The 11,836-nt window shown below is 40.3% G+C and overlaps 1 long non-coding RNA gene across 1 annotated transcript; it reads left to right on the forward strand.

Annotated features, from left to right (window-relative positions):
• The first annotated feature begins 8,811 nt into the window (after positions 1-8,811).
• On the forward strand, positions 8,812-10,412 carry LOC124258338. The gene is made up of 2 exons (XR_006893571.1): positions 8,812-9,063; positions 10,180-10,412. It is a non-coding gene; the product is annotated as an uncharacterized LOC124258338 (long non-coding RNA).
• The last annotated feature ends 1,424 nt before the right edge of the window (positions 10,413-11,836 follow it).

Genomic DNA, 11,836 nt, shown 5'->3' on the forward strand with positions numbered 1-11,836 from the left:
AAGATCGGTACATCCGGGTCCATCACCTGCGTAATCGGCATGCCCTACCAACCGTGACTGCCACACAAATACCAGGTTTGAGGAGAGTGTCAGCTCAAACGATTAGGAACCGTCTGAAAGAAGCGGGTTTACGTGCCTGTAGACCAGTTGTTGGACCTGTACTACGCCCCTACATCGACGCCGACGACTCAGGTGGTGCAACAACGTAAGGATACGGACTTTACAAAGCTGGAGGCGCATCTGGTTTTCTGATGAATCACGTTTTCTTTGCAACGTCACGACGGAAGACAGGGTCTGTATAGGAGACGTCATAAACGTTTTGCGCCCATCTGCGTCCGACAGGTGGACAGATTTGGCGGAGAAAGCGTCATGGTTTGGGGAACCATCTCATACAACCAGAAATCAGACTTGGTGATCGTTCCAGGGAACCTGACAGCCCAACGTTACACCAACCACGTGTTAAAGCTTCACCTTCTCCCGATTATTGACCAACAGACACAGATTTTCAACGGGACAACGCCCGGCCTCATACTGCACGTGCAACAATGAACTTTCTGCAGAATTCCAACGTCAATGTCTTGCCATGGCCCTCTAAATCACCAGACCTCAACCCTATTGAACACCTGTGGGATACTCTGGATCGACGCGTACGTCAACGTCAGCCGCCGCCACAGACGCTGCAACAGCTCGCCGTTGCACTGCAGGAGGAGTGGAGAGCCATTCCCCAGGAAAGAATCCGGCGTCTTATCCGTTCTTGTCCAAGGAGATGCCGTGCAGTGATTGCAGCTCGTGGTGCTCATACGAGATACTGAGAAAGACGCCCCCCTGGTGACAAACTGGTGTCTGTGAGATGACTTTTGAAATAACAATTTTAAACATTACCATCTTGGTTATTATTCTGCCAAATTTCAGACTTCTGTCTTAAATAATAAAAATGCCGTGTCGTCCTAAAACTTCAGATCAAAATCTCTAAAATACAGGGGTTGCGTTTCTTTTTTGACAGAGTTTATTAATCTGCTTTAGACAATTGTACAATTAATATCATGTAAAAACCCTGAAAATACCACAATACATAAATAGTACTTACAAAAGTAAACGTATTACACGTTTATCGGGTATTCTGAAATACAGACTTAGCCTACCATTTGACTACCCGTGTGAGCATAATACACGCGTACATCCAGCTTCGATTTTGTTTATCAACGCAAAGACGTTTTCCCGAGCACAGTTTTAAACAGGAAAGTGCATGTCAACAAATCCGTACTTGAGTACTGCTACAGCGGCATGCCATATATTTATGAACAAACATGGCTGACGTCACTGGGAGGACGCAGGTCAGCGGCAAATTCAAACTCGTGTAACAACCGAATTATTAAAGAACTGACCTTAATACAGTTAGCTCTCGTTAATCCGACACTCATTAATCCGACAATCACGTGTACTTGGTGATGTATCCCTTGGCAGCTATTATTTTCCTCAGACGACGTGGGATAGACAAATACAGGTTTCTGATATAGTTCACAGGTATGTTTTCCCACACGTGTCGGATCTCTCGCTTCAAATCCTCACGGGTATTGATGTAAACAATACGTTGTCGCAGTCGGTTTTTCAGCAGAAGCCAGCAGTTCTCTATAATATTGGCATCTGGAGACTGTGCTGGCCACAAAATGCCATTTATGTCATTTCTTTGTTTATATTCTGCTACCATACGGGCTCTGTGCACATGCACCTTGTCGTCTTGAAAAATATCATTTTCATTTGGGAAATGCCGGACAATAACAGGCCACAACTCGGAATCAAGAATATCAATGTATTTCTGAGCATTTTTATTATACCTTCTACAACAGTTTGCGTTCCAACACCATGACAAGTTATGCAGCCCCAGACCATCAAAGAAAGACGAGTATGACACCCGGGGCTCAAACATTGTGGAATGTACTCTTCGCCCGGCCTTATCCACACATACACACAGTTGTTTTCTCCAATACCTATTTTACATTCATCACTGAAGATGACTCTGCTCCATTCTTCATTAATTCTCCATTGAAGTTTTCTTCTGGCCCAAGCGAGGCGATTTCTCATATTCACATCTCTGAACCGGATTTTCTTTCGAACGACACGTCTATGATAATTATTGTTTTGAATTGTACGCTCAGAGACAGTTCTGATCCTATTCTGATTAAACCTTGAGGTGATTTCCGGCAAAGGAGAAATCCGGCTGTTTTTTTACTAACTTTAAAAGTTGACGAGTTTCCCGTGCAGTCAGCGTCCAGTTCTTGGGCGATTTTCTGTGCTTTCACGTTCCAGAAATCCCTTTACAACACTTTAAACTGTGTTCCGAGGTAAACCAAGATCCCCGGCAATTTCACTGTATTTTTGGTGCTGTTGAAACTTCGGAGTAATCAAATCTTTAACAGACTGTGACAATTCTCTTCTTTTCCCAATGCTACAGGAAGTCGCCTGCTTAACCAAGCAGACGACACAAAACGTCACGTGACTGTCACGTGCTGAAAGAGCAGGGTTAAATTTAGTATCCTGTTGAATTTCTGTTTTTTGTGTTGGTCAGCGCTTGCAAAAACCAACATACCGTACACATGGTGCTTCACAACAAACCCATAACCCCTGCACCAAGATAGACCATGCCTATCATGCCTTACACTTTGGCGAGAACTCATGTCTTCAACTCAAAACAACACTACGAGCATGGCCGGTGTCGTGATCAGGCGTCTGGCTGGCCGGTCTGACTTGAAGCGTGTGGCTAAACTGGTCCAGCAAGAAGACTGGGATTTGTCTCTCTCGACTCTGATAAAGTTTAACGACATCGGCCTCTCGGATTGGTGGGTGGCAGAAAGCAGTGACGGCAGGGTCATTGGTGAGTCAAAACGTACTCTAGCGAATTGGCTGCTTTGCATATCACTTGACTTCTTATACCCGTGAAGATCCGGGTTAGAATTGGTCTTCGGCGATCAGGGGTGGGTCAGACTCGCTATCCCAATTGCGTAGATCGATCCTCGTGCTTTTGATCACTGGATTGTCTGGTCCAGATTCGATTACTTACAGACCGCCGCCATATAGATGGGATATTGCTGAGCGCAGCGTTAAACAACAAAGAAAGAAACAAGTCGTGTTTGTAAACAAACGTGCAGGCGAAACCGGCCTTATGCTAGCCTTTTGGTTCGCTCTAGGTATTGTTTTGATTTGGTCGTACGTTCAGGTTCTAATGGTTTTAGCTTCAATAATCAGCCGGAATGGCCTGGAGGCAGAAGGTTCGAGTTCAATTCTGTATATGGATACCATATTGTGCACCAATAGTCATCTTGAAGTGTGGTATCCCAGAGGTTGGAGTGTAAAATACTTTGGCGAATCCATCTGGCACTTCCTAACTAAGGTTCTTTCGTAATTCAGGCCAAAGTACAGTTGAAAGATAAAGTATATTAAGGTCATATATCCAGAGTGTTTGAATAACTTGCATAAATATATAAAGCTATTGTGTGCAGTACATTAATATCACAGGAGTTTAATAACACAATTCTACTATTATATTTCTGTAACGAAATAGGAAAACTGTTTCGTAAGTGTGTATAGTTTTACACATAAAAAGACAGGGCATTTATCTTCTGTCAAATGAATGTCAGAGTTTTTACATACACATTCTGTATGTGGCATATTTAACGATGTCATTGACCTTTTACGGATAATGTTGACCCGAGAGTTGTGAAGTGATATTCGAAATTTACACATTGCTCTAACCAATTGTTTGTCTCGGAATACAATTATATATAATTCAGGTTGCAGGATTTACATGAGCATAATGCACTAAAAAGAAACGACTGTGATACCATGTTTGGAAATTCTGAATGCAGACAAAACATGTTCATATCACCAACATCTTGGTATATCCACACATATGTAAATCCGCTATTAAATAACATTTGTCTCATATACGATGCCAAAATGACTTGACTATTTTCGTCTTAAAACCTAAAGTATAACATTGGAAGGGGTATCGACTTTCATTCAATCGCAAAATTAATTCAGTACTTATTTGCCCTTATTTGTGTATTTATAAACATACAATGACGTTCAGCTTCATCCAGAATAGCTTTGTTTGCTGCGAATTTACTCACACTAAGCAAACGTTTAAAATAGCACGCTCGTATCTTTTCAATTGTGTCATGATATTTATGTGTTCAATATTGGAGCGATTTTACTGTCAAATATGTTGCAAGCGGTTGAGAAACCTATTAAACTGTTATTACTTAACAAATAATTAAAGAACTGGTCCCAGTGCCTTACGCGCTTGCATGGCAAGAGTTTCACATGCTTTCGACTACATTAACCGTGACGGTTTCCAAATGGAAGAGGGCTAAAAGTACTTGTTTTGTGTCTGTGTTCTTTAAAATCAAATAAATACTCTTTTTGAGCAGAGAATTCAAAGATACAGCGCTGTTATCTGTGATACCGTTACTTGAAGTTATGTCAAGCGAAGTAGGACGAACTTAGCGCTTTTGAAAAAGCCTACTATCATATATTGGTCAGTCTTGTTCAACGATCCAAATGAACGTGAGGTGTTTATATTGGAGGTTGAAATCTTCCTGGGCTTTAGTCATTAGTAGGATCTGAAAACAATTGGAAAAGGCAGCTGTCTGGTTACCGTTGCCCTTTTGCTTACATAGCCATAGCTGCGTTACATGATTCCAGCAATAAACTACTGACTGTGGCAGCTCTTTCTGTATAGCTCCAGTGATGTCAGTCTCTCTGTCATCTACCAATACTATGTGGCTGGAATCCTTTGGGGCAGTTTATCCCTGAGTGTATCTAAGACATACTGCTGAAGCCATACATTTACGTTCATGAATAGGAAATGCCAAGGATATAACTGGTGCCTTTGGACGAAAGTCTTGGTAAAGGAGGGTGGTTACATAGAAATGTCCTAGATTAAATGTTGTATCATATCCAAGAATGGTAGGTATAACGGGTTTTTGGCCAGTCAAAATTTAAAATCGTTCATGATGTTGCTTAATGCAATACTATTCGGAGATCTGGATAGGAGGTGATACCAAGGACAGTGTGTGAGTAAGTTAGTGAGTTAAATTAGTTTCACTCAGCAATATTCCAGCTATATGGCGGCGGTCTGTAAATAATCGAGTCATGACCAGACAATCCAGCGATCAACAGCATGAGCATCGACAAGCTTGGGTTACTGAAGATCAATATTCTAACCTGGACCTTCACGGGTTTGATATCAAGGACAGAGGGTTCAATGTGATAGGCAAGTTGACTTTGTATTTTGCATTGATCAATTCGCTGTTGGTTTAGTACGTGTTCTGTGGATTCAAAACGCCTTGTAAACTAAATCGGGATATATGGGTGGCGGAATTCCTGTTTGCTGAATGATGTTGGGGCTTCTTCAGAATTTACTGTAAAATACTATGCATCGCTTGGTTGATCGGTTTTAGCCTTGATTTTTCCACCTTTCTGAAAATAGATGTGGTCTTGTATTAGTACTTCATGGTTCCTTGAAACAGTTAAGATTTGACTAATGATCTTTATGTGTAATCAATTTGTTTTGGGATCATTCACCAGAAGAGATCAGGTACACTCCCTATCCTTTGGCATGCATGGTGGAGTGAATGTTATTTGCGAGTGGTCTGGATTTTCTAGAAAGAATTATCAATGCATGCAGTTCAGGACAACGTGTTGGTTTGATGTTTACATTAAAGCGCATCTGGTAGTGAGTGGTGCAGAGTGGACATTGTATTAAGGTGGTGAAGATGGTGTCTCACCAAATGTGGAAAGGACTTCATTGGCTTTTCTTGCCCATCTTTCGTTAGATATACAGGCACAATACTGCCGCTGTAAAGCACCAAGGAATACTGAGAGAAAAATGCAGTTTAAAATACCCCATGTGTATTCCAAAAGTGGTATTCAGTGAGGGTGGGTCTGTGACGCCAACAGGTTTTTCTAAATAGGCTTGTTCAGTGAGAAGTTGTCTTCGGTAGATGTGTGTACTGGGCAAAGGAACATTCTCTTGTAAATGGTTTTGTCATCATGAACAGAATAAGTCGTGTTTTGATTGTTTTTCTTATGAAAACGAAATATGCTTCTGAAAAGTGTGATTATAGTAAGAAGGTTCGATGTATTTGAATTCGAGCATTGGTGCTAGTGTCTGTAGAAGAACAAAGCTGTGAAATACAGAAAACAAGTGACAGCTGAAACAACATGACACAGTACAAATATTTATGCCTTATTGTTGTTACCATTTGTCCGAAAACAAACCAGGTATTTGTGTATTGAAAGCAAGTCCATAATATTTGAAGATTCTGCAGCAAGCCGGAGGCTGGATATTATATTTCCTTATCATTCGGTCACAATAATCTCTCTTTCAATCAAACACTATATCACTTTGCGGGCTCCATGTGCGAAATAAACACCATGCCGGAGAGTGCACGTAAAATAACTTCCCTATCATTCGGTTACAGGAAACTGTATGAGGCCATACATCACCATCAGGAACATGCTTCCTTTGTGACAGGCCCGTTAGCTTTATGGTGACAACTGTTTTCGTGATAGATATTTCTAGGACAACATATTGCTGTGTATTTGTAAGTCTAGTAACATTAACAGTGCTGTAAGAGTTTTAACCCATATTTGAACACGTCATGTCAGTCCCATTGACATCCGCCAATATCCACTTCCAATAAAATAAACATCCTGTGCTGCTTCAGCAAGAACGGATAAAGGTTAATAGGGGAGCCACGATAGGATAACTATGAATACATACACTGACTCAAACACACTCCACTTGAATACACTGACATCATATGCACCACTTAAACTCCCAGAAGTTAACTTAAACATACCATTATCTAAAACCGAAATGAAAAGCCTATCAAAATTTTCCAAAAAGGGAAAATTAAAGACCAAAATTCCAATTTTCACCTAAAAAATGTGTTCACTCAAAATCTCAACCATTTAAAAAAACTAAAAAACTACCATAACTCTAAAATTATTGGCAGGGAGATAACCAATTTACAAACAAGTCCAACAAAAGTAAATTCCCATCTACATAAAACAAAACAAAAACCACCAAACAGACAAAAGCACACACTGGAACGAAACAGAAACGTCCCACCATACTGCATACCCGCAATGGAGGAAATCCTTTGTCGCACTTTCGCGCACCCGTTACGATTATTGCGCACGAAAAGCTTACATATTATGAATGACTTCTTTGTACTTGTACCTACAAGTGCGCCCCATTTCCGTTATCAAATTATACAGAGGTTACTATTTGCAAGCCATCAGACTTCTCAGTCGATCACTCGCATGTCAGCGGCGCTATTTTCAATCACGTGACGTATCGGGGATTCCCTCCCTAAAATAGTAACACACGTGTAGGAAAGCCTAATGTGTGCTACTAAAATGGAATGGATTTTCTGATTCTGCAATTCGGAATTATGCACTGAACTAGTACAGGTGTGCTCTATTACGTGTACAATTGTTTTGAATTGAAAGTGTATCAGTTTATGAACGTTTTGTGATCAGTAAAAACACAGAATGTGTATAAGTTAGAGATTTATAGAAAACTCGATTTAAGCGGAACAATTATTTCGGATTACCCACATAGTCACATGGCTCCTAATTTGCTACAGCTATGTTCATTGGTCATTTGGAATTGCCAACATACAAAGAGACTAAGTATCATTGGCTGAAAGTTATTTCGAATATTCCAAGTGCATATATAGAGAGGAATTTCACCTGAGAGAAAATGCAGCCTGATTATAATATTGAGGCTATAGCTTGTGAATCCCACTTAATCTGCGGTGGGGTAGTCTGGAGGTTAAAGCATTCGCTCGTCACGAATAAGACCAATTTGTTGCTTTCAGCAATAACTTTAAGTTATATTCACAATGACTGATACGGTAAAATTGTGGGATATATAACATTCTGAAATTGTGAAAATACGGGCAAACTAATATAAAATGATACTCATTTTCTATCACCCCTAGACATACACAGTCTATGTTCTCGTGGAACATTATGATATCTGCCTGTTTCAATATTTAATTCATTGGATGTACATTGTAATCGTGCAATTGCTGTCGTGAACTTTTCAGTGTTAACATCAAAGGAGTAATGCTCTGCTACGAGACCTGATTTAAAGGATTTGTAGGGTAGCCTAAAGGTTAAAGCGTCGGCTCGTCACGCTGAAGACCCGGGTTCGATTCCCTACACGGGTACAATGCGTGAAGCCCATTTCTCTCATTTGATACACAATTTATCTTACCATTTCTATCATACATACACAACATATTGTAACGTTATTTTTCGAATATCGTGACTGTGGCATATTTTTAAATTTCTTTAAATTTACTTATATGCTCCAAAATAAAATGGATAACGTCCACATTCTCCATATACCATACACTTAGAAGTGCTGATCTTAACACCTAAAAGTCTTTTACAAGCATAAAGATGAACCCTTTCCAAAATATTAATAAACATTTTCATATTCACACATAAATGATAAATGCTCTGATAACTGTAGGCCTATAACATATTTTGCAACATATTTTCAGCCAGGGCGAGAAGAATGCCTTGTTGAAATTCATAGATTCACACCAAGTCGACTGGCTAACCACCCGTCAGTTGCCTCTCACGCCAAATGAAATCTGGCATTACAACAAATTGTTTCTCATAGGCAACGCCGCCGTAAATTTCGTTACTCTCAACATGCACGTGAATCATCTTCCCCCGGCCACATTAAAACGTGAGCCCCGTGTGCGGTGGACGATCCCATCCAAAGGTCCCAATCAAGCATTGAAATACATTCAGGTGATACGGCAGTCTGTGTGTACCAGACGGGGCCAGGTGTTTTCAGCCTTACCACCATGGCAGGTGTTGTGATTAGACGTTTGGTTGGTCGATCTGAAGTGAAACATGTCGCTGAGCTGGCTAAACAAGAAGGCTGGACCATTTCACTCCCATATCTGCTCAAATGTTTTGATATCGATCACTCGGATTGGTGGGTAGCAGAAGAGAAAGATGGAAAGATCGTTGGTGAGTCAATTGTTGTCTCTGTGACGAATTGTGCTAGTTATTGTTAGATTTGATTATCAGTAAAAACGCGAGGCCAATTGTTCAATTCCCCCAACAAATCCTGTCTGTGAAGCTCATTTGGTGCCCTGGATATTGGCGAAATATTGCTATAACTACAATCATATCACAGTTTCTTTCGATGACATACTGGCGAAATATTGCTATAACTACAGTCATGTGACAGTTTCCTGCAATGACGAGCTTGATACACATTTTGTATACAACTAACTGAAAATCATTCCTCACATAACGTCAGTTCCGGTTCGCTGCAGTGCTCTGGCGACTGAGTTACGCAACCTCTCTGTGTTTTCGTTAGTGGGCGAGAGTGAAGCAAACAGGTCTTGAAATGAATGCTTGATCATGAACCAATATGGAGTTAGATTGTGATTCATCGGTATCTTTTTAACCCAAACAGATCATACACTGTATCGTTACAGGCAACGACGTCACAATCGAGAACCGAGTGATTGATGTCAAAACATTTGAGCAGATATGGGAGTGAAGCTTATTTGGTACCCTGGATATTGGTGAAATATTGGTATAACTACAGTCATATCACACTTTCTTGCAGTGGCAAGTATCACTGCAGTGTGTTTATGTCTGTATTGTGTAAGCCTTAAAACAATTAATATAAAACCAGTCTATATGCATTTAGCAAAGACTTTGTTAGTCTGTTCATCTGAAGCTGTTGTAAAGAAACTTAGGTAGGTGCTTGATATGCTTCATTGATAAATATGTTTCTGGTTTGTACAATATCTCCATTTATCGTTATCATGTTATAGATACTGGTATTTACTGTACAGGGTTGCATCCCTTAGCCAAACCAGGATCGTTGTGATTGTGATGCTTAGTTTGAAAGCGCCATTCTTGAGATTGTAATCACCATCCGTATGCTCGTCGGTTTCACTGAGCTGTTGTAATCGTCTGAGGTCTACGTCATCTTCCCCCACCACCACACTGATGCCTGGTGATATAAGTATCACATTGTCCAAGGTGACGTTAAACCAAGCTCGCTCAATCACTGAATCACTAACATAAGTGCAAATATAACATGTTAAAGTTTTGTTTCACGTCCAGGTAGCGCCAAAATGTTCTCCCAAGAGGACAACACAACCTGTCACGGTGGAATGTATATTCTCGATGAGCAATACAGAGGTCAAGGGATCGGTGGGAAACTGAGAAGTGCAGTATTAACAGGAGTTCTAGAGAAAAATGTCTTTCGTCACCGCACTTAAACCTGAGCGAAATCTTAACATTTTCAAGCCTTTATATGAAATTCACAGCCTGATGATGACAAAATCCAACCAAAAGCTATCGCCATTACCGAGGACTGAATTCCGCATTCTTCCATTAGCTGACGTCCCCTTGGAACTAGTAGAGAAATACGATGCACGGACATATCCGATAAAGAGAACAACAATCTTTCACAGATGCATCATTGGTGAAGCAGTCTGTGTCTACGTGGCAGTGGAATCCAGGTCTGGAGACGTCATTGGTTATGCATCTCTTAAAGAAACCTGGAAAGTGTGGGAGTTCTGTCCAACGTATGCAGATACTTACGACGTGAGATACGAACTTATCAGAAAGATGCTTGACCATGTTCCTGAGGGAGCAGATATTGAAGTGAATCCTTTCATTGCAAATCAGGCGGCGATTGACTTATACAATGAAATTGGATTCTTATTCCAATACACTCTTACAGTGTTGTACTCAAAGAAGCCCCTGATTATTCCAACAAAAAAGGTTTATTCTACAGCAGGATCTGATTATTCGCCGATGTAGACAATTCAAATTCTTACAACAAGCATGGGTTTCTGAAGGCCAATATTCTAACCCGGACCTTCACCGATCATAAATGAAAGTGATTTATATAATTTACATGTGATATGGAATGATGTAAGAATATTTCGTTGCGGTTCTATATTGTCTGCAACAGACATTACTAAAATAGCCGTTACATATTACCTATATGATGCAATATCACTCATGCTCATTGACTGATTCTCATACCCTAAGTGTTCTTCAATGCCACCATCCTATACGCTGCAGCCCATCATCCATAGGAACTGGTAACACCTACACGGCATAGTAGTACACATCCTCTTTATTTACCATCAACAACACTTCCACCCTTAGTCTCCTCTGAACACATACACACACCGCAAAAACATAGCAATGATCTACGGAACTGAAGCCCGACACGTAAAACCACAGATAAAATTTGTATGAAAAAGCTCTGGGACCATATCCTCCCAACGCATCCAACAGCCCCTATTTTACTGGAGCGTTTACAGTAATAAACAACATTAGCTACCTCAAAATGTACAAGTAGATGCAACTTGATAACCGAACATGTACATACATGTTTTCAAAATATACAAACAATGTTTGCTCCATAAAATTAGGTCATATCACAGGTTGAAAGTATGAATTAGTATTGAAAGAAACGTATGTACAGGGTGCAAGATTATAACGGCTCTTCAGCCAACACCATATACGGTTATAATGCAGACGCACGAAATACACGTATTGCAAACAGAAACACTGTCTTGGCACTTCTTATCAACCAGGATATAACATATTCAATGTCATTGTCAGACATGTTCAATATGTATTATAATGGTTACACAGCCTTTCCATAAGCGGAGATACTTCATGCACAACATGTACTCGTGGAATTTAATGGCTTTTCGAGTCATCAGTGCAGGTTGTAACATTTTACAATCGTATCATT

The sequence above is a fragment of the Haliotis rubra genome, unplaced genomic scaffold (assembly GCF_003918875.1).
Source record: "Haliotis rubra isolate DU_JTF1 unplaced genomic scaffold, ASM391887v1 Scf69, whole genome shotgun sequence".
Taxonomy (NCBI): Eukaryota; Metazoa; Mollusca; class Gastropoda; order Lepetellida; family Haliotidae; genus Haliotis; species Haliotis rubra.